At 44.9% G+C, this 22,350-nt stretch overlaps 7 non-coding genes across 7 annotated transcripts; all 7 read right to left on the reverse strand.

The window, feature by feature from the left end:
- Positions 1-4,733: 4,733 nt before the first annotated feature.
- On the reverse strand, positions 4,734-4,807 carry trnan-guu (transfer RNA asparagine (anticodon GUU)). Its single transcript has one exon. It is a non-coding gene; the product is annotated as a tRNA-Asn (tRNA).
- Positions 4,808-12,405: 7,598 nt separating this feature from the next.
- trnan-guu (transfer RNA asparagine (anticodon GUU)) lies at positions 12,406-12,479 on the reverse strand. Its single transcript has one exon. It is a non-coding gene; the product is annotated as a tRNA-Asn (tRNA).
- Positions 12,480-13,586: 1,107 nt separating this feature from the next.
- Positions 13,587-13,660, reverse strand: trnan-guu (transfer RNA asparagine (anticodon GUU)). Its single transcript has one exon. It is a non-coding gene; the product is annotated as a tRNA-Asn (tRNA).
- A 1,113-nt stretch (positions 13,661-14,773) lies between these two features.
- On the reverse strand, positions 14,774-14,847 carry trnan-guu (transfer RNA asparagine (anticodon GUU)). The gene has a single exon. It is a non-coding gene; the product is annotated as a tRNA-Asn (tRNA).
- A 1,113-nt stretch (positions 14,848-15,960) lies between these two features.
- trnan-guu (transfer RNA asparagine (anticodon GUU)) lies at positions 15,961-16,034 on the reverse strand. Its single transcript has one exon. It is a non-coding gene; the product is annotated as a tRNA-Asn (tRNA).
- Positions 16,035-17,147: 1,113 nt separating this feature from the next.
- On the reverse strand, positions 17,148-17,221 carry trnan-guu (transfer RNA asparagine (anticodon GUU)). The gene has a single exon. It is a non-coding gene; the product is annotated as a tRNA-Asn (tRNA).
- A 4,662-nt stretch (positions 17,222-21,883) lies between these two features.
- trnan-guu (transfer RNA asparagine (anticodon GUU)) lies at positions 21,884-21,957 on the reverse strand. Its single transcript has one exon. It is a non-coding gene; the product is annotated as a tRNA-Asn (tRNA).
- Between the last annotated feature and the right edge of the window lie 393 nt (positions 21,958-22,350).

Below are 22,350 nucleotides of genomic sequence, written 5' to 3' on the forward strand. Positions count from 1 at the left end.
GATTGACATCATTTCCATTGTCATACTTGCCGTATTAATATGAATAAATGATATGTTCCATGGAAACAACTTCCGGTTTGGAGCGAGCAGTCGCACTACGCTTCGCTCCACAGGTAATATTACACTTCACTACATTACAACGGCTTGATTTGTTTGATCTGAGCAATTCTTCTTAGCTAGCTACATAGCCGTCTTTGTATCAAAGATAATTGTGTAGTTTAGAGTAATTAGAGTAAATATCGAGGCTAGCTATCTTCGTCCTCCTAACGTAGTCCTCCTAACGTAGTCATCACTGCTAGCTAGCCAACTTCTACCGACTAGCAGCACTGTAGAAACGATTACATTACAACGTAACGACTTGATTAGTGTGGTGTTAGTGTTAGTTAGCCAGCTACATAGTTGTCTTTGCTGTCTCTGTATCTAAGATAATTGTGTAGTTTGAGTAATTGTTGAGGTGAGCTAGCCAGCCACGACGTGGCGCCAGACTTAGTCAACACACCTAGTCATCATTAACCCACTGCTAGCTAGCCAACCGTTACCGACTAGCAGCGCTGTAGATACTAATACTTTACAACGGAACGATTTGACTAGTGCAGTGTTAGCTAGCTAGCTACTTAGTTGTCTTTGTCATAGCTTGATAATTGTGTAGTTTAGTAATTACCGAGGTCAGCTAGCCAGCCATCGAGGTTAGCTAGCCAGCTATTTCCGTCCCCCGCGACACCATTTTTCCTAACCCAGCCAACTATTACCGACGAGCAGCATTGTAGAAACTAAATACATTACAAGGAACGTCTTGATTAGTGTTATGTTAGCTAGCTAGCTACAAAGTTGCTTTGTTTCATGACAAGGTGTAGTACTGAAACTATCGAGGTTACCTTGCCAGCTACACATTCAAAGTCAACAACGCAGCCACTGCTAGCTAGCCTACTCCACCAGCCAGCAGTACTGTATCATTTTTCGTCATTTTAGTCAATAAGATTTTTGCAACGTAAGCTTAACTTTCTGAACATTCGAGACGTGTAGTCCACTTGTCATTCCAATCTCCTTTGCATTAGCGTAGCCTCTTCTGTAGCTTGTCTACTATGTGTCTGTCTATCCCTGTTCTCTCCCCTCTGCACAGGCCATACAAACGCTCCACACCGCGTGGCCGCTGCCACTCTAACCTGGTGGTCCCAACGCGCACGACCCACGTGGAGTTCCAGGTCTCCGGCAGCCTCTGGAACTGCCGGTCTGCGGCCAACAAGGCTGAGTTCATCTCAGCCTATGCTACCCTCCAGTCCCTAGACTTCCTGGCGCTGACAGAAACATGGATTACCACAGATAACACTGCTACTCCTACTGCTCTCTCCTCGTCTGCCTACGTGTTCTCGCATACCCCTAGAGCATCGAGCCAGCGGGGTGGTGGCACTGGAATCCTCATCTCTCCCAAGTGGACATTCTCTCTTTCTCCCCTGACCCATCTGTCTATCTCCTCATTTGAATTCCATGCTGTCACAGTTACCAGCCCTTTCAAGCTTAACATCCTTATCATTTATCGCCCTCCAGGTTCCCTTGGAGAGTTCATCAATGAGCTTGACGCCTTGATAAGTTCCTTTCCTGAGGATGGCTCACCTCTCACAGTTCTGGGTGACTTTAACCTCCCCACGTCTACCTTTGACTCATTCCTCTCTGCCTCCTTCTTTCCACTCCTCTCCTCTTTTGACCTCACCCTCTCACCTTCCCCCCCTACTCACAAGGCAGGCAATACGCTTGACCTCATCTTTACTAGATGCTGTTCTTCCACTAATCTCATTGCAACTCCCCTCCAAGTCTCCGACCACTACCTTGTATCCTTTTCCCTCTCGCTCTCATCCAACACTTCTCACTCTGCCCCTACTCGGATGGTATTGCGCCGTCCCAACCTTCGCTCTCTCTCTCCCGCTACTCTCTCCTCTTCCATCCTATCATCTCTTCCCTCTGCTCAAACCTTCTCCAACCTATCTCCTGATTCTGCCTCCTCAACCCTCCTCTCCTCCCTCTCTGCATCCTTTGATTTCCTCTGTCCCCTATCCTCCAGGCCGGCTCGGTCCTCCCCTCCTGCTCCGTGGCTCGACGACTCACTGCGAGCTCACAGAACAGGGCTCCGGGCAGCCGAGCGGAAATGGAGGAAAACTCGCCTCCCTGCGGACCTGGCATCCTTTCACTCCCTCCTCTCTACATTTTCCTCTTCTGTCTCTGCTGCTAAAGCCACTTTCTACCTCTCTAAACTCCAAGCATCTGCCTCTAACCCTAGGAAGCTCTTTGCTACCTTCTCCTCCCTCCTGAATCCTCCTCCCCCTCCCCCCCCCCCTCCTCCCTCTCTGCGGATGACTTCGTCAACCATTTTGAAAAGAAGGTTGACGACATCCGATCCTCGTTTGCTAAGTCAAACGACACCGCTGGTCCTGCTCACACTGCCCTACCCTGTGCTTTGACCTCTTTCTCCCCTCTCTCTCCAGATGAAATCTCGCGTCTTGTGACGGCTGGCCGCCCAACAACCTGCCCACTTGACCCTATCCCCTCCTCTCTTCTCCAGACCATTTCCGGAGACCTTCTCCCCTACCTCACCTCGCTCATCAACTCATCCTTGACCGCTGGCTACGTCCCTTCCGTCTTCAAGAGAGCGAGAGTTGCACCCCTTCTGAAAAAACCTACACTCGATCCCTCCGATGTCAACAACTACAGACCAGTATCCCTTCTTTCCTTTCTCTCCAAAACTCTTGAACGTGCCGTCCTTGGCCAGCTCTCTTGCTATCTCTCTCAGAATGACCTTCTTGATCCTAATCAGTCTGGTTTCAAGACTGGGCATTCAACTGAGACTGCTCTTCTCTGTGTCACGGAGGCTCTCCGCACTGCTAAAGCTAACTCTCTCTTCTCTGCTCTCATCCTTCTAGACCTATCTGCTGCCTTTGATACTGTGAACCATCAGATCCTCCTCTCCACCCTCTCCGAGCTGGGCATCTCCGGCGTGGCCAACGCTTGGATTGCGTCCTACCTGACAGGTCGCTCCTACCAGGTGGCGTGGCGAGAATCTGTCTCCGCACCACGTGCTCTCACCACTGGTGAGGGCACTGGTGAGGGCTCTGTTCTAGGCCCTCTCCTATTCTCGCTATACACCAAGTCACTTGGCTCTGTCATATCCTCACATGGTCTCTCATATCATTGCTATGCAGATGACACACAATTAATCTTCTCCTTTCCCCCTTCTGACAACCAGGTGGCGAATCGCATCTCTGCATGTCTGGCAGACATATCAGTGTGGATGACGGATCACCACCTCAAGCTGAACCTCGGCAAGACGGAGCTGCTCTTCCTCCCGGGGAAGGACTGCCCGTTCCATGATCTCGCCATCACGGTTGACAACTCCCTTGTGTCCTCCTCCCAGAGTGCTAAGAGCCTCGGCGTGACCCTGGACAACACCCTGTCGTTCTCCACTAACATCAAGGCGGTGACCCGATCCTGTAGGTTCATGCTCTACAACATTCGCAGAGTACGACCCTGCCTCACACAGGAAGCGGCGCAGGTCCTAATCCAGGCACTTGTCATCTCCCGTCTTGATTACTGCAACTCGTTGTTGGCTGGGCTCCCTGCCTGTGCCATTAAACCCCTACAACTCATCCAGAACGCCGCAGCCCGTCTGGTGTTCAACCTTCCCAAGTTCTCTCACGTCACCCCACTCCTCCGCTCTCTCCACTGGCTTCCAGTCGAAGCTCGCATCCGCTACAAGACCATGGTGCTTGCCTATGGAGCTGTGAGGGGAACGGCACCTCCGTACCTTCAGGCTCTGATCAGGCCCTACACCCAAACAAGGGCACTGCGTTCATCCACCTCTGGCCTGCTCGCCTCCCTACCTCTGAGGAAGCACAGTTCCCGCTCAGCCCAGTCAAAACTGTTCGCTGCTCTGGCACACCAATGGTGGAACAAGCTCCCTCACGACGCCAGGACAGCGGAGTCAATCACCACCTTCCGGAGTCACCTGAAACCCCACCTCTTTAAGGAATACCTGGGATAGGATAAAGTAATCCTTCTAACCCCCCCTTAAAGATTTAGATGCACTATTGTAAAGTGGTTGTTCCACTGGATATTATAAGGTGAAGGCACCAATTTGTAAGTCGCTCTGGATAAGAGCGTCTGCTAAATGACTTAAATGTAAAATGTAAATGAGACCACAGAATGATCAAGCTATTGAGTTACATAATATCAGAGACCATTGACAGCCATTTAGGTATAGTATAGCAGCAGGTATAGGAACTTGTCATCTTTCATGTTCAACAACACACCAATCACATGTGACAATAGGAAACAAAGCAGGTCAAAAGCGAGCTTACTGTAAATCCAGGAAGGTCTTTCCACATCACTATAAATGGAAAGATAGCATCTCTGGGTGGGCTCAAATCACCAACCTTTAAACTAACGGCCTAAGGCGCTAACCAATTGCGCCACAGAGACTTGTGATTATATTGACCCTCAGCAGGCCAAAGTCTCATGGAAGCTCACTACAAGTCAGGAAGTTTCACATCGCTACAATCTGAAAAATGTCACCCATGGCTGGTGTCGAAGCACCAATCTTTAGATAGATTGTCAAACACACTAACTGATTGCACTAGAGAGGCTTGTGTTGGCATTGACCCTCAGCAGGACAAAGTAACAGGGAATCTCATTACAGGTCCAGGATGTCACATCCGCATCATGGAGCACAACAAACTGAAAACTCACGTCCCTGGGTGGGCTCGAACCACCAACCTTTAGATTAACAGTCTAACGCGCTAACCAATTGCGCCACAGAGACTTGTTGTGTGTCTGACCCTGACACTTGATCGCTGGCCATCCGTGATCTCATCCAACTGTACATGGAGTTTACGAAACAACAACACTTTGTTCCAATGGTTGTGTCAACGTGCATCGAAAGTGCCGCAACATTTTCAAGGAAGTAGCCCTGTAGTTTTCTAACGTTTGTTAGCTTTTTGAATGGCCTTAAAAGGGCAAAAATGTAGCACAATGTTCATCAGCGCAACATTATATAAAAAGGCATCTGGCAGGAGTAAATTCAGCCACAATCACAAATATAATTTGATAAATATATATCTTAAACAACTGCGTTTAAACGAATGTAATATATGATCGCCAAGCCCATTGAAAATAATTAGGGGACTGACCCTGGAAGAATGATGTAATGGCGAGTCACTTTCATTGCGTATAGGCACACATATTCACAAAAACACACACATACTGGACCAACATTGTCCTTCAAGCGAAATACATTTAAATGCTAAGGGTTTTCATGCCAGATTGACATCATTTACATTGTCATACTTGCCGGATTAATATGAATAAATGATATGTTCCATGGAGACCACAGAATGATCAAGCTATTGAGTAACATAATATCAGAGACCATTTACAGCCATTTAGGTATAGTATAGCAGCAGGTATAGGAACTTGTCATCTTTCATGTTCAACAACACACCAATCACATGTGACAATAGGAAACAAAGCAGGTCAAAAGCGAGCTTACTGTAAATCCAGGAAGGTCTTTCCACATCACTATAAATGGAAAGATAGCATCTCTGGGTGGGCTAAAATCATCAACCTTTAAACTAACGGCCTAAGGCGCTAACCAATTGCGCCACAGAGACTTGTGATTATATTGACCCTCAGCAAGCCAAAGTCTCATGGAAGCTCACTACAAGTCAGGAAGTTTCACATCGCTACAATCTGAAAAAAGTCATCCATGGCTGGTGTCGAAGCACCAATCTTTAGATAGATTGTCAAACACACTAACTGATTGCACTAGAGAGGCTTGTGTTGGCATTGACCCTCAGCAGGACAAAGTAACAGGGAATCTCATTACAGGTCCAGGATGTCACATCCGCATCATGGAGCACAACAAACTGAAAACTCTCGTCCCTGGGTGTTCTCAAACCACCAACCTTTTGATTAACAGTCTAACGCGCTAACCAATTGCGCCACAGAGACTTGTTGTGTGTCTGACCCTGACACTTGATCGCTGGCCATCCGTGATCTCATCCAACTGTACATGGAGTTTACGAAACAACAACACTTTGTTCCAATGGTTGTGTCAACGTGCATCGAAAGTGCCGCAAAATTTTCAAGGAAGTAGCCCTGTAGTTTTCTAACGTTTGTTAGCTTTTTGAATGGTCTTAAAAGGGCAAAAATGTAGCACAATGTTCGTCAGCGCAACATTATATAAAAAGGCATCTGGCAGGAGTAAATTCAGCCACAATCACAAATATAATTTGATAAATATATATCTTAAACAACTGCGTTTTCACGAATGTAATATATGATCGCCAAGCCCATTCAAAATAATTAGGGGACTGACCCTGGAAGAATGATGTAATGGCGAGTCACTTTCATGGCGTATAGGCACACATATTCACACAAACACACACATACTGGACCAACATTGTCCTTCAAGCGAAATACATTTAAATGCTAAGGGTTTTCATGCCAGATTGACATCATTTCCATTGTCATACTTGCCGTATTAATATGAATAAATGATATGTTCCATGGAAACAACTTCCGGTTTGGAGCGAGCAGTCGCACTACGCTTCGCTCCACAGGTAATATTACACTTCACTACATTACAACGGCTTGATTTGTTTGATCTGAGCAATTCTTCTTAGCTAGCTACATAGCCGTCTTTGTATCAAAGATAATTGTGTAGTTTAGAGTAATTAGAGTAAATATCGAGGCTAGCTATCTTCGTCCTCCTAACGTAGTCCTCCTAACGTAGTCATCACTGCTAGCTAGCCAACTTCTACCGACTAGCAGCACTGTAGAAACGATTACATTACAACGTAACGACTTGATTAGTGTGGTGTTAGTGTTAGTTAGCCAGCTACATAGTTGTCTTTGCTGTCTCTGTATCTAAGATAATTGTGTAGTTTGAGTAATTGTTGAGGTGAGCTAGCCAGCCACGACGTGGCGCCAGACTTAGTCAACACACCTAGTCATCATTAACCCACTGCTAGCTAGCCAACCGTTACCGACTAGCAGCGCTGTAGATACTAATACTTTACAACGGAACGATTTGACTAGTGCAGTGTTAGCTAGCTAGCTACTTAGTTGTCTTTGTCATAGCTTGATAATTGTGTAGTTTAGTAATTACCGAGGTCAGCTAGCCAGCCATCGAGGTTAGCTAGCCAGCTATTTCCGTCCCCCGCGACACCATTTTTCCTAACCCAGCCAACTATTACCGACGAGCAGCATTGTAGAAACTAAATACATTACAAGGAACGTCTTGATTAGTGTTATGTTAGCTAGCTAGCTACAAAGTTGCTTTGTTTCATGACAAGGTGTAGTACTGAAACTATCGAGGTTACCTTGCCAGCTACACATTCAAAGTCAACAACGCAGCCACTGCTAGCTAGCCTACTCCACCAGCCAGCAGTACTGTATCATTTTTCGTCATTTTAGTCAATAAGATTTTTGCAACGTAAGCTTAACTTTCTGAACATTCGAGACGTGTAGTCCACTTGTCATTCCAATCTCCTTTGCATTAGCGTAGCCTCTTCTGTAGCTTGTCTACTATGTGTCTGTCTATCCCTGTTCTCTCCCCTCTGCACAGGCCATACAAACGCTCCACACCGCGTGGCCGCTGCCACTCTAACCTGGTGGTCCCAACGCGCACGACCCACGTGGAGTTCCAGGTCTCCGGCAGCCTCTGGAACTGCCGGTCTGCGGCCAACAAGGCTGAGTTCATCTCAGCCTATGCTACCCTCCAGTCCCTAGACTTCCTGGCGCTGACAGAAACATGGATTACCACAGATAACACTGCTACTCCTACTGCTCTCTCCTCGTCTGCCTACGTGTTCTCGCATACCCCTAGAGCATCGAGCCAGCGGGGTGGTGGCACTGGAATCCTCATCTCTCCCAAGTGGACATTCTCTCTTTCTCCCCTGACCCATCTGTCTATCTCCTCATTTGAATTCCATGCTGTCACAGTTACCAGCCCTTTCAAGCTTAACATCCTTATCATTTATCGCCCTCCAGGTTCCCTTGGAGAGTTCATCAATGAGCTTGACGCCTTGATAAGTTCCTTTCCTGAGGATGGCTCACCTCTCACAGTTCTGGGTGACTTTAACCTCCCCACGTCTACCTTTGACTCATTCCTCTCTGCCTCCTTCTTTCCACTCCTCTCCTCTTTTGACCTCACCCTCTCACCTTCCCCCCCTACTCACAAGGCAGGCAATACGCTTGACCTCATCTTTACTAGATGCTGTTCTTCCACTAATCTCATTGCAACTCCCCTCCAAGTCTCCGACCACTACCTTGTATCCTTTTCCCTCTCGCTCTCATCCAACACTTCTCACTCTGCCCCTACTCGGATGGTATTGCGCCGTCCCAACCTTCGCTCTCTCTCTCCCGCTACTCTCTCCTCTTCCATCCTATCATCTCTTCCCTCTGCTCAAACCTTCTCCAACCTATCTCCTGATTCTGCCTCCTCAACCCTCCTCTCCTCCCTCTCTGCATCCTTTGATTTCCTCTGTCCCCTATCCTCCAGGCCGGCTCGGTCCTCCCCTCCTGCTCCGTGGCTCGACGACTCACTGCGAGCTCACAGAACAGGGCTCCGGGCAGCCGAGCGGAAATGGAGGAAAACTCGCCTCCCTGCGGACCTGGCATCCTTTCACTCCCTCCTCTCTACATTTTCCTCTTCTGTCTCTGCTGCTAAAGCCACTTTCTACCACTCTAAACTCCAAGCATCTGCCTCTAACCCTAGGAAGCTCTTTGCTACCTTCTCCTCCCTCCTGAATCCTCCTCCCCCTCCCCCCCCCCTCCTCCCTCTCTGCGGATGACTTCGTCAACCATTTTGAAAAGAAGGTTGACGACATCCGATCCTCGTTTGCTAAGTCAAACGACACCGCTGGTCCTGCTCACACTGCCCTACCCTGTGCTTTGACCTCTTTCTCCCCTCTCTCTCCAGATGAAATCTCGCGTCTTGTGACGGCTGGCCGCCCAACAACCTGCCCACTTGACCCTATCCCCTCCTCTCTTCTCCAGACCATTTCCGGAGACCTTCTCCCCTACCTCACCTCGCTCATCAACTCATCCTTGACCGCTGGCTACGTCCCTTCCGTCTTCAAGAGAGCGAGAGTTGCACCCCTTCTGAAAAAACCTACACTCGATCCCTCCGATGTCAACAACTACAGACCAGTATCCCTTCTTTCCTTTCTCTCCAAAACTCTTGAACGTGCCGTCCTTGGCCAGCTCTCTTGCTATCTCTCTCAGAATGACCTTCTTGATCCTAATCAGTCTGGTTTCAAGACTGGGCATTCAACTGAGACTGCTCTTCTCTGTGTCACGGAGGCTCTCCGCACTGCTAAAGCTAACTCTCTCTTCTCTGCTCTCATCCTTCTAGACCTATCTGCTGCCTTTGATACTGTGAACCATCAGATCCTCCTCTCCACCCTCTCCGAGCTGGGCATCTCCGGCGTGGCCAACGCTTGGATTGCGTCCTACCTGACAGGTCGCTCCTACCAGGTGGCGTGGCGAGAATCTGTCTCCGCACCACGTGCTCTCACCACTGGTGAGGGCACTGGTGAGGGCTCTGTTCTAGGCCCTCTCCTATTCTCGCTATACACCAAGTCACTTGGCTCTGTCATATCCTCACATGGTCTCTCATATCATTGCTATGCAGATGACACACAATTAATCTTCTCCTTTCCCCCTTCTGACAACCAGGTGGCGAATCGCATCTCTGCATGTCTGGCAGACATATCAGTGTGGATGACGGATCACCACCTCAAGCTGAACCTCGGCAAGACGGAGCTGCTCTTCCTCCCGGGGAAGGACTGCCCGTTCCATGATCTCGCCATCACGGTTGACAACTCCCTTGTGTCCTCCTCCCAGAGTGCTAAGAGCCTCGGCGTGACCCTGGACAACACCCTGTCGTTCTCCACTAACATCAAGGCGGTGACCCGATCATGTAGGTTCATGCTCTACAACATTCGCAGAGTACGACCCTGCCTCACACAGGAAGCGGCGCAGGTCCTAATCCAGGCACTTGTCATCTCCCGTCTTGATTACTGCAACTCGTTGTTGGCTGGGCTCCCTGCCTGTGCCATTAAACCCCTACAACTCATCCAGAACGCCGCAGCCCGTCTGGTGTTCAACCTTCCCAAGTTCTCTCACGTCACCCCACTCCTCCGCTCTCTCCACTGGCTTCCAGTCGAAGCTCGCATCCGCTACAAGACCATGGTGCTTGCCTATGGAGCTGTGAGGGGAACGGCACCTCCGTACCTTCAGGCTCTGATCAGGCCCTACACCCAAACAAGGGCACTGCGTTCATCCACCTCTGGCCTGCTCGCCTCCCTACCTCTGAGGAAGCACAGTTCCCGCTCAGCCCAGTCAAAACTGTTCGCTGCTCTGGCACACCAATGGTGGAACAAGCTCCCTCACGACGCCAGGACAGCGGAGTCAATCACCACCTTCCGGAGTCACCTGAAACCCCACCTCTTTAAGGAATACCTGGGATAGGATAAAGTAATCCTTCTAACCCCCCCTTAAAGATTTCGATGCACTATTGTAAAGTGGTTGTTCCACTGGATATTATAAGGTGAAGGCACCAATTTGTAAGTCGCTCTGGATAAGAGCGTCTGCTAAATGACTTAAATGTAAAATGTAAATGAGACCACAGAATGATCAAGCTATTGAGTTACATAATATCAGAGACCATTGACAGCCATTTAGGTATAGTATAGCAGCAGGTATAGGAACTTGTCATCTTTCATGTTCAACAACACACCAATCACATGTGACAATAGGAAACAAAGCAGGTCAAAAGCGAGCTTACTGTAAATCCAGGAAGGTCTTTCCACATCACTATAAATGGAAAGATAGCATCTCTGGGAATGCTCAAATCACCAACCTTTAAACTAACGGCATAAGGCGCTAACCAATTGCGCCACAGAGACTTGTGATTATATTGACCCTCAGCAGGCCAAAGTCTCATGGAAGCTCACTACAAGTCAGGAAGTTTCACATCGCTTCAATCTGAAAAATGTCATCCATGGGTGGTGTCGAAGCACCAATCTTTAGATAGATTGTCAAACACACTAACTGATTGCACTAGAGAGGCTTGTGTTGGCATTGACCCCCAGCAGGACAAAGTAACAGGGAATCTCATTACAGGTCCAGGATGTCACATCCACATCATGGAGCACAACAAACTGAGAACTCTCGTCCCTGGGTGGGCTCGAACCACCAACCTTTAGATTAACAGACTAACGCGCTAACCAATTGCACCACAGCGACTTGTTGTGTGTCTGACCCTGACAATTGATCGCTGGCCATCCGTGATCTCATCCAACTGTACATGGAGTTTACGAAACAACAACACTTTGTTCCAATGGTTGTGTCAACGTGCATCGAAAGTGCCGCAAAATTTTCAAGGAAGTCGCCCTGTAGTTTTCTAACGTTTGTTAGCTTTTTGAATGGCCTTAAAAGGGCAAAAATGTAGCACAATGTTCGTCAGCGCAACATTATATAAAAAGGCATCTGGCAGGAGTAAATTCAGCCACAATCACAAATATAATTTGATAAATATATATCTTAAACAACTGCGTTTTCACAAATGTAATATATGATCGCCAAGCCCATTCAAAATAATTAGGGGACTGACCCTGGAAGAATGATGTAATGGCGAGTCACTTTCATGGCGTATAGGCACACATATTCACACAAACACACACATACTGGACCAACATTGTCCTTCAAGCGAAATACATTTAAATGCTAAGGGTTTTCATGCCAGATTGACATAATTTACATTGTCATACTTGCCGGATTAATATGAATAAATGATATGTTCCATGGAGACCACAGAATGATCAAGCTATTGAGTAACATAATATCAGAGACCATTGACAGCCATTTAGGTATAGTATAGCAGCAGGTATAGGAACTTGTCATCTTTCATGTTCAACAACACACCAATCACATGTGACAATAGGAAACAAAGCAGGTCAAAAGCAAGCTTACTGTAAATCCAGGAAGGTCTTACCATATCACTATAAATGGAAAGATAGCATCTCTGGGTGGGCTGAAATCACCAACCTTTAAACTAACGGCCTAAGGGGCTAACCAATTGCGCCACAGAGAGTTGTGATTATATTGACCCTCAGCAGGCCAAAGTCTCATGGAAGCTCACTACAAGTCAGGAAGTTTCACATCGCTACAATCTGAAAAATGTCATCCATGGGTGGTGTCGAAGCACCAATCTTTAGATAGATTGTGAAACACACTAACTGATTGCACTAGAGATGCTTGTGTTGGCATTGACCCTCAGCAGCACAAAATAACAGGGAATCTCATTACAGGATGTCACATCCGCATCATGGAGCACAACAAAGTGAAAACTCTCGTCCCTGGGTGGGCTCGAACCACCAACCTTTAGATTAACAGTCTAACGCGCTAACCAATTGCGCCACAGAGACTTGTTGTGTATCTGACCCTGACACTTGATCGCTGGCCATCCGTGATCTCATCCAACTGTACATGGAGTTTACGAAACAACAACACTTTGTTCCAATGGTTGTGTCAACGTGCATCGAAAGTGCCGCAAAATTTTCAAGGAAGTCGCCCTGTAGTTTTCTAACGTTTGTTAGCTTTTTGAATGGCCTTAAAAGGGCAAAAATGTAGCACAATGTTCGTCAGCGCAACATTATATAAAAAGGCATCTGGCAGGAGTAAATTCAGCCACAATCACAAATATAATTTGATAAATATATATCTTAAACAACTGCGTTTTCACAAATGTAATATATGATCGCCAAGCCCATTCAAAATAATTAGGGGACTGACCCTGGAAGAATGATGTAATGGCGAGTCACTTTCATGGCGTATAGGCACACATATTCACACAAACACACACATACTGGACCAACATTGTCCTTCAAGCGAAATACATTTAAATGCTAAGGGTTTTCATGCCAGATTGACATCATTTACATTGTCATACTTGCCGGATTAATATGAATAAATGATATGTTCCATGGAGACCACAGAATGATCAAGCTATTGAGTAACATAATATCAGAGACCATTGACAGCCATTTAGGTATAGTATAGCAGCAGGTATAGGAACTTGTCATCTTTCATGTTCAACAACACACCAATCACATGTGACAATAGGAAACAAAGCAGGTCAAAAGCGAGCTTACTGTAAATCCAGGAAGGTCTTTCCACATCACTATAAATGGAAAGATAGCATCTCTGGGTGGGCTGAAATCACCAATCTTTAAACTAACGGCCTAAGGCGCTAACCAATTGCGCCACAGAGACTTGTGATTATATTGACCCTCAGCAGGCCAAAGTCTCATGGAAGCTCACTACAAGTCAGGAAGTTTCACATCGCTACAATCTGAAAAATGTCATCCATGGGTGGTGTCGAAGCACCAATCTTTAGATAGATTGTGAAACACACTAACTGATTGCACTAGAGATGCTTGTGTTGGCATTGACCCTCAGCAGCACAAAATAACAGGGAATCTCATTACAGGATGTCACATCTGCATCATGGAGCACAACAAACTGAAAACTCTCGTCCCTGGGTGGGCTCGAACCACCAACCTTTAGATTAACAGTCTAACGCGCTAACCAATTGCGCCACAGAGACTTGTTGTGTATCTGACCATGACACTTGATCGCTGGCCATCCGTGATCTCATCCAACTGTACATGGAGTTTACGAAACAACAACACTTTGTTCCAATGGTTGTGTCAACGTGCATCGAAAGTGCCGCAAAATTTTCAAGGAAGTAGCCCTGTAGTTTTCTAACGTTTGTTAGCTTTTTGAATGGCCTTAAAAGGGCAAAAATGTAGCACAATGTTCGTCAGCGCAACATTATATAAAAAGGCATCTGGCAGGAGTAAATTCAGCCACAATCACAAATATAATTTGATAAATATATATCTTAAACAACTGCGTTTTCACGAATGTAATATATGATCGCCAAGCCCATTCAAAATAATTAGGGGACTGACCCTGGAAGAATGATGTAATGGCGAGTCACTTTCATGGCGTATAGGCACACATATTCACACAAACACACACATACTGGACCAACATTGTCCTTCAAGCGAAATACATTTAAATGCTAAGGGTTTTCATGCCAGATTGACATCATTTACATTGTCATACTTGCCGGATTAATATGAATAAATGATATGTTCCATGGAGAACACAGAATGATCAAGCTATTGAGTAACATAATATCAGAGACCATTGACAGCCATTTAGGTATAGTATAGCAGCAGGTATAGGAACTTGTCATCTTTCATGTTCAACAACACACCAATCACATGTGACAATAGGAAACAAAGCAGGTCAAAAGCGAGCTTACTGTAAATCCAGGAAGGTCTTTCCACATCACTATAAATGGAAAGATAGCATCTCTGGGTGGGCTGAAATCACCAATCTTTAAACTAACGGCCTAAGGCGCTAACCAATTGCGCCACAGAGACTTGTGATTATATTGACCCTCAGCAGGCCAAAGTCTCATGGAAGCTCACTACAAGTCAGGAAGTTTCACATCGCTACAATCTGAAAAATGTCATCCATGGGTGGTGTCGAAGCACCAATCTTTAGATAGATTGTCAAACACACTAACTGATTGCACTAGAGAGGCTTGTGTTGGCATTGACCCTCAGCAGGACAAAGTAACAGGGAATCTCATTACAGGTCCAGGATGTCACATCCGCATCATGGAGCACAACAAACTGAAAACTCTCGTCCCTGGGTGGGCTCGAACCACCAACCTTTAGATTAACAGTCTAACGCGCTAACCAATTGCGCCACAGAGACTTGTTGTGTATCTGACCCTGACACTTGATCGCTGGCCATCCGTGTTCTCATCCAACAGTACATGGAGTTTACGAAACAACAACACTTTGTTCCAATGGTTGTGTCAACGTGCATCGAAAGTGCCGCAACATTTTCAAGGAAGTAGCCCTGTAGTTTTCTAACGTTTGTTAGCTTTTTGAATGGCCTTAAAAGGGCAAAAATGTAGCACAATGTTCGTCAGCGCAACATTATATAAAAAGGCATCTGGCAGGAGTAAATTCAGCCACAATCACAAATATAATTTGATAAATATATATCTTAAACAACTGCGTTTTCACAAATGTAATATATGATCGCCAAGCCCATTCAAAATAATTAGGGGACTGACCCTGGAAGAATGATGTAATGGCGAGTCACTTTCATGGCGTATAGGCACACATATTCACACAGACACACACATACTGGACCAACATTGTCCTTCAAGCGAAATACATTTAAATGCTAAGGGTTTTCATGCCAGATTGACATCATTTACATTGTCATACTTGCCGGATTAATATGAATAAATGATATGTTCCATGGAGACCACAGAATGATCAAGCTATTGAGTAACATAATATCAGAGACCATTGACAGCCATTTAGGTATAGTATAGCAGCAGGTATAGGAACTTGTCATCTTTCATGTTCAACAACACACCAATCACATGTGACAATAGGAAACAAAGCAGGTCAAAAGCGAGCTTACTGTAAATCCAGGAAGGTCTTTCCACATCACTATAAATGGAAAGATAGCATCTCTGGGTGGGCTGAAATCACCAACCTTTAAACTAACGGCCTAAGGCGCTAACCAATTGCGCCACAGAGACTTGTGATTATATTGACCCTCAGCAGGCCAAAGTCTCATGGAAGCTCACTACAAGTCAGGAAGTTTCACATCGCTACAATCTGAAAAATGTCATCCATGGGTGGTGTCGAAGCACCAATCTTTAGATAGATTGTCAAACACACTAACTGATTGCACTAGAGAGGCTTGTGTTGGCATTGACCCTCAGCAGGACAAAGTAACAGGGAATCTCATTACAGGTCCAGGATGTCACATCCGCATCATGGAGCACAACAAACTGAAAACTCTCGTCCCTGGGTGGGCTCGAACCACCAACCTTTAGATTAACAGTCTAACGCGCTAACCAATTGCGCCACAGAGACTTGTTGTGTATCTGACCCTGACACTTGATCGCTGGCCATCCGTGTTCTCATCCAACAGTACATGGAGTTTACGAAACAACAACACTTTGTTCCAATGGTTGTGTCAACGTGCATCGAAAGTGCCGCAAAATTTTCAAGGAAGTAGCCCTGTAGTTTTCTAACGTTTGTTAGCTTTTTGAATGGCCTTAAAAGGGCAAAAATGTAGCACAATGTTCGTCAGCGCAACATTATATAAAAAGGCATCTGGCAGGAGTAAATTCAGCCACAATCACAAATATAATTTGATAAATATATATCTTAAACAACTGCGTTTTCACAAATGTAATATATGATCGCCAAGCCCATTCAAAATAATTAGGGGACTGACCCTGGAAGAATGATGTAATGGCGAGTCACTTTCATGGCGTATAGGCACACATATTCACACAAACACACACATACTGGACCAACATTGTCCTTCAAGCGAAATACATTTAAATGCTAAGGGTTTTCATGCCAGATTGACATCATTTACATTGTCATACTTGCCGGATTAATATGAATAAATGATATGTTCCATGGAGACCACAGAATGATCAAGCTATTGAGTAACATAATATCAGAGACCATTGACAGCCATTTAGGTATAGTATAGCAGCAGGTATAGGAACTTGTCATCTTTCATGTTCAACAACACACCAATCACATGTGACAATAGGAAACAAAGCAGGTCAAAAGCGAGCTTACTGTAAATCCAGGAAGGTCTTTCCACATCACTATAAATGGAAAGATAGCATCTCTGGGTGGGCTGAAATCACCAACCTTTAAACTAACGGCCTAAGGCGCTAACCAATTGCGCCACAGAGACTTGTGATTATATTGACCCTCAGCAGGCCAAAGTCTCATGGAAGCTCACTACAAGTCAGGAAGTTTCACATCGCTACAATCTGAAAAATGTCATCCATGGGTGGTGTCGAAGCACCAATCTTTAGATAGATTGTCAAACACACTAACTGATTGCACTAGAGAGGCTTGTGTTGGCATTGACCCTCAGCAGGACAAAGTAACAGGGAATCTCATTACAGGTCCAGGATGTCACATCCGCATCATGGAGCACAAAAAACTGAAAACTCTCGTCCCTGGGTGGGCTCGAACCACCAACCTTTAGATTAACAGTCTAACGCGCTAACCAATTGCGCCACAGAGACTTGCTGTGTATCTGACCCTGACACTTGATCGCTGGCCATCCGTGTTCTCATCCAACAGTACATGGAGTTTACGAAACAACAACACTTTGTTCCAATGGTTGTGTCAACGTGCATCGAAAGTGCCGCAAAATTTTCAAGGAAGTAGCCCTGTAGTTTTCTAACGTTTGTTAGCTTTTTGAATGGCCTTAAAAGGGCAAAAATGTAGCACAATGTTCGTCAGCGCAACATTATATAAAAAGGCATCTGGCAGGAGTAAATTCAGCCACAATCACAAATATAATTTGATAAATATATATCTTAAACAACTGCGTTTTCACAAATGTAATATATGATCGCCAAGCCCATTCAAAATAATTAGGGGACTGACCCTGGAAGAATGATGTAATGGCGAGTCACTTTCATGGCGTATAGGCACACATATTCACACAAACACACACATACTGGACCAACATTGTCCTTCAAGCGAAATACATTTAAATGCTAAGGGTTTTCATGCCAGATTGACATCATTTACATTGTCATACTTGCCGGATTAATATGAATAAATGATATGTTCCATGGAGACCACAGAATGATCAAGCTATTGAGTAACATAATATCAGAGACCATTGACAGCCATTTAGGTATAGTATAGCAGCAGGTATAGGAACTTGTCATCTTTCATGTTCAACAACACACCAATCACATGTGACAATAGGAAACAAAGCAGGTCAAAAGCGAGCTTACTGTAAATCCAGGAAGGTCTTTCCACATCACTATAAATGGAAAGATAGCATCTCTGGGTGGGCTGAAATCACCAACCTTTAAACTAACGGCCTAAGGCGCTAACCAATTGCGCCACAGAGACTTGTGAATATATTGACCCTCAGCAGGCCAAAGTCTCATGGAAGCTCACTACAAGTCAGGAAGTTTCACATCGCTACAATCTGAAAAATGTCATCCATGGGTGGTGTCGAAGCACCAATCTTTAGATAGATTGTCAAACACACTAACTGATTGCACTAGAGAGGCTTGTGTTGGCATTGACCCTCAGCAGGACAAAGTAACAGGGAATCTCATTACAGGTCCAGGATGTCACATCCGCATCATGGAGCACAACAAACTGAAAACTCTCGTCCCTGGGTGGGCTCGAACCACCAACCTTTAGATTAACAGTCTAACGCGCTAACCAATTGCCCCACAGAGACTTGCTGTCTATCTGACCCTGACACTTGATCGCTGGCCATCCGTGTTCTCATCCAACAGTACATGGAGTTTATGAAACAACAACACTTTGTTCCAATGGTTGTGTCAACGTGCATCGAAAGTGCCGCAAAATTTTCAAGGAAGTAGCCCTGTAGTTTTCTAACGTTTGTTAGCTTTTTGAATGGCCTTAAAAGGGCAAAAATGTAGCACAATGTTCGTCAGCGCAACATTATATAAAAAGGCATCTGGCAGGAGTAAATTCAGCCACAATCACAAATATAATTTGATAAATATATATCTTAAACAACTGCGTTTTCACAAATGTAATATATGATCGCCAAGCCCATTCAAAATAATTAGGGGACTGACCCTGGAAGAATGATGTAATGGCGAGTCACTTTCATGGCGTATAGGCACACATATTCACACAAACACACACATACTGGACCAACATTGTCCTTCAAGCGAAATACATTTAAATGCTAAGGGTTTTCATGCCAGATTGACATCATTTACATTGTCATACTTGCCGGATTAATATGAATAAATGATATGTTCCATGGAGACCACAGAATGATCAAGCTATTGAGTAACATAATATCAGAGACCATTGACAGCCATTTAGGTATAGTATAGCAGCAGGTATAGGAACTTGTCATCTTTCATGTTCAACAACACACCAATCACATGTGACAATAGGAAACAAAGCAGGTCAAAAGCGAGCTTACTGTAAATCCAGGAAGGTCTTTCCACATCACTATAAATGGAAAGATAGCATCTCTGGGTGGGCTGAAATCACCAACCTTTAAACTAACGGCCTAAGGCGCTAACCAATTGCGCCACAGAGACTTGTGAATATATTGACCCTCAGCAGGCCAAAGTCTCATGGAAGCTCACTACAAGTCAGGAAGTTTCACATCGCTACAATCTGAAAAATGTCATCCATGGGTGGTGTCGAAGCACCAATCTTTAGATAGATTGTCAAACACACTAACTGATTGCACTAGAGAGGCTTGTGTTGGCATTGACCCTCAGCAGGACAAAGTAACAGGGAATCTCATTACAGGTCCAGGATGTCACATCCGCATCATGGAGCACAACAAACTGAAAACTCTCGTCCCTGGGTGGGCTCGAACCACCAACCTTTAGATTAACAGTCTAACGCGCTAACCAATTGCCCCACAGAGACTTGCTGTGTATCTGACCCTGACACTTGATCGCTGGCCATCCGTGTTCTCATCCAACAGTACATGGAGTTTACGAAACAACAACACTTTGTTCCAATGGTTGTGTCAACGTGCATCGAAAGTGCCGCAAAATTTTCAAGGAAGTAGCCCTGTAGTTTTCTAACGTTTGTTAGCTTTTTGAATGGCCTTAAAAGGGCAAAAATGTAGCACAATGTTCGTCAGCGCAACATTATATAAAAAGGCATCTGGCAGGAGTAAATTCAGCCACAATCACAAATATAATTTGATAAATATATATCTTAAACAACTGCGTTTTCACAAATGTAATATATGATCGCCAAGCCCATTCAAAATAATTAGGGGACTGACCCTGGAAGAATGATGTAATGGCGAGTCACTTTCATGGCGTATAGGCACACATATTCACACAAACACACACATACTGGACCAACATTGTCCTTCAAGCGAAATACATTTAAATGCTAAGGGTTTTCATGCCAGATTGACATCATTTACATTGTCATACTTGCCGGATTAATATGAATAAATGATATGTTCCATGGAGACCACAGAATGATCAAGCTATTGAGTAACATAATATCAGAGACCATTGACAGCCATTTAGGTATAGTATAGCAGCAGGTATAGGAACTTGTCATCTTTCATGTTCAACAACACACCAATCACATGTGACAATAGGAAACAAAGCAGGTCAAAAGCGAGCTTACTGTAAATCCAGGAAGGTCTTTCCACATCACTATAAATGGAAAGAAAGCATCTCTGGGTGGGCTCAAATCACCAACCTTTAAACTAACGGCGTAAGGCGCTAACCAATTGCGCCACAGAGACTTGTGGTTATATTGACCCTCAGCAGGCCAAAGTCTCATGGAAGCTAACTACAAGTCAGGAAGTTTCACATCGCTGCAATCTGGAAAATGTCATCAGTGGGTGGTGTCGATGCACCAATCTTTAGATAGATTGTCAAACACACTAACTGATTGCACTAGAGATGCTTGTGTTGGCATTGACCCTCAGCAGCACAAAATAACAGGGAATCTCATTACAGGATGTCACATCCGCATCATGGAGCACAACAAACTGAAAACTCTCATCCATGGGTGGGCTCGAACCACCAACCTTTAGATTAACAGTCTAACGCGCTAACCAATTGCGCCACAGAGACTTGTTGTGTATCTGACCCTGACACTTGATCGCTGGCCATCCGTGATCTCATCCAACTGTACATGGAGTTTACGAAACAACAACACTTTGTTCCAATGGTTGTGTCAACGTGCATCGAAAGTGCCGCAAAATTTTCAAGGAAGTAGCCCTGTAGTTTTCTAACGTTTGTTAGCTTTTTGAATGGCCTTAAAAGGGCAAAAATGTAGCACAATGTTCGTCAGCGCAACATTATATAAAAAGGCATCTGGCAGGAGTAAATTCAGCCACAATCACAAATATAATTTGATAAATATATATCTTAAACAACTGCGTTTTCACGAATGTAATATATGATCGCCAAGCCCATTCAAAATAATTAGGGGACTGACCCTGGAAGAATGATGTAATGGCGAGTCACTTTCATGGCGTATAGGCACACATATTCACACAAACACACACATACTGGACCAACATTGTCCTTCAAGCGAAATACATTTAAATGCTAAGGGTTTTCATGCCAGATTGACATCATTTACATTGTCATACTTGCCGGATTAATATGAATAAATGATATGTTCCATGGAGACCACAGAATGATCAAGCTATTGAGTAACAGAATATCAGAGACCATTGACAGCCATTTAGGTATAGTATAGCAGCAGGTATAGGAACTTGTCATCTTTCATGTTCAACAACACACCAATCACATGTGACAATAGGAAACAAAGCAGGTCAAAAGCGAGCTTACTGTAAATCCAGGAAGGTCTTTCCACATCACTATAAATGGAAAGATAGCATCTCTGGGTGGGCTGAAATCACCAATCTTTAAACTAACGGCCTAAGGCGCTAACCAATTGCGCCACAGTGACTTGTGATTATATTGACCCTCAGCAGGCCAAAGTCTCATGGAAGCTCACTACAAGTCAGGAAGTTTCACATCGCTACAATCTGAAAAATGTCATCCATGGGTGGTGTCGAAGCACCAATCTTTAGATAGATTGTGAAACACACTAACTGATTGCACTAGAGATGCTTGTGTTGGCATTGACCCTCAGCAGCACAAAATAACAGGGAATCTCATTACAGGATGTCACATCCGCATCATGGAGCACAACAAACTGAAAACTCTCGTCCCTGGGTGGGCTCGAACCACCAACCTTTAGATTAACAGTCTAACGCGCTAACCAATTGCACCACAGAGACTTGTTGTGTATCTGACCCTGACACTTGATCGCTGGCCATCCGTGTTCTCATCCAACAGTACATGGAGTTTACGAAACAACAACACTTTGTTCCAATGGTTGTGTCAACGTGCATCGAAAGTGCCGCAACATTTTCAAGGAAGTAGCCCTGTAGTTTTCTAACGTTTGTTAGCTTTTTGAATGGCCTTAAAAGGGCAAAAATGTAGCACAATGTTCGTCAGCGCAACATTATATAAAAAGGCATCTGGCAGGAGTAAATTCAGCCACAATCACAAATATAATTTGATAAATATATATCTTAAACAACTGCGTTTTCACAAATGTAATATATGATCGCCAAGTCCATTCAAAATAATTAGGGGACTGACCCTGGAAGAATGATGTAATGGCGAGT

The sequence above is a fragment of the Salmo salar genome, chromosome 07 (genome assembly GCF_965601325.2).
Source record: "Salmo salar chromosome 07, fSalSal1, whole genome shotgun sequence".
Classification (NCBI taxonomy): domain Eukaryota; kingdom Metazoa; phylum Chordata; class Actinopteri; order Salmoniformes; family Salmonidae; genus Salmo; species Salmo salar.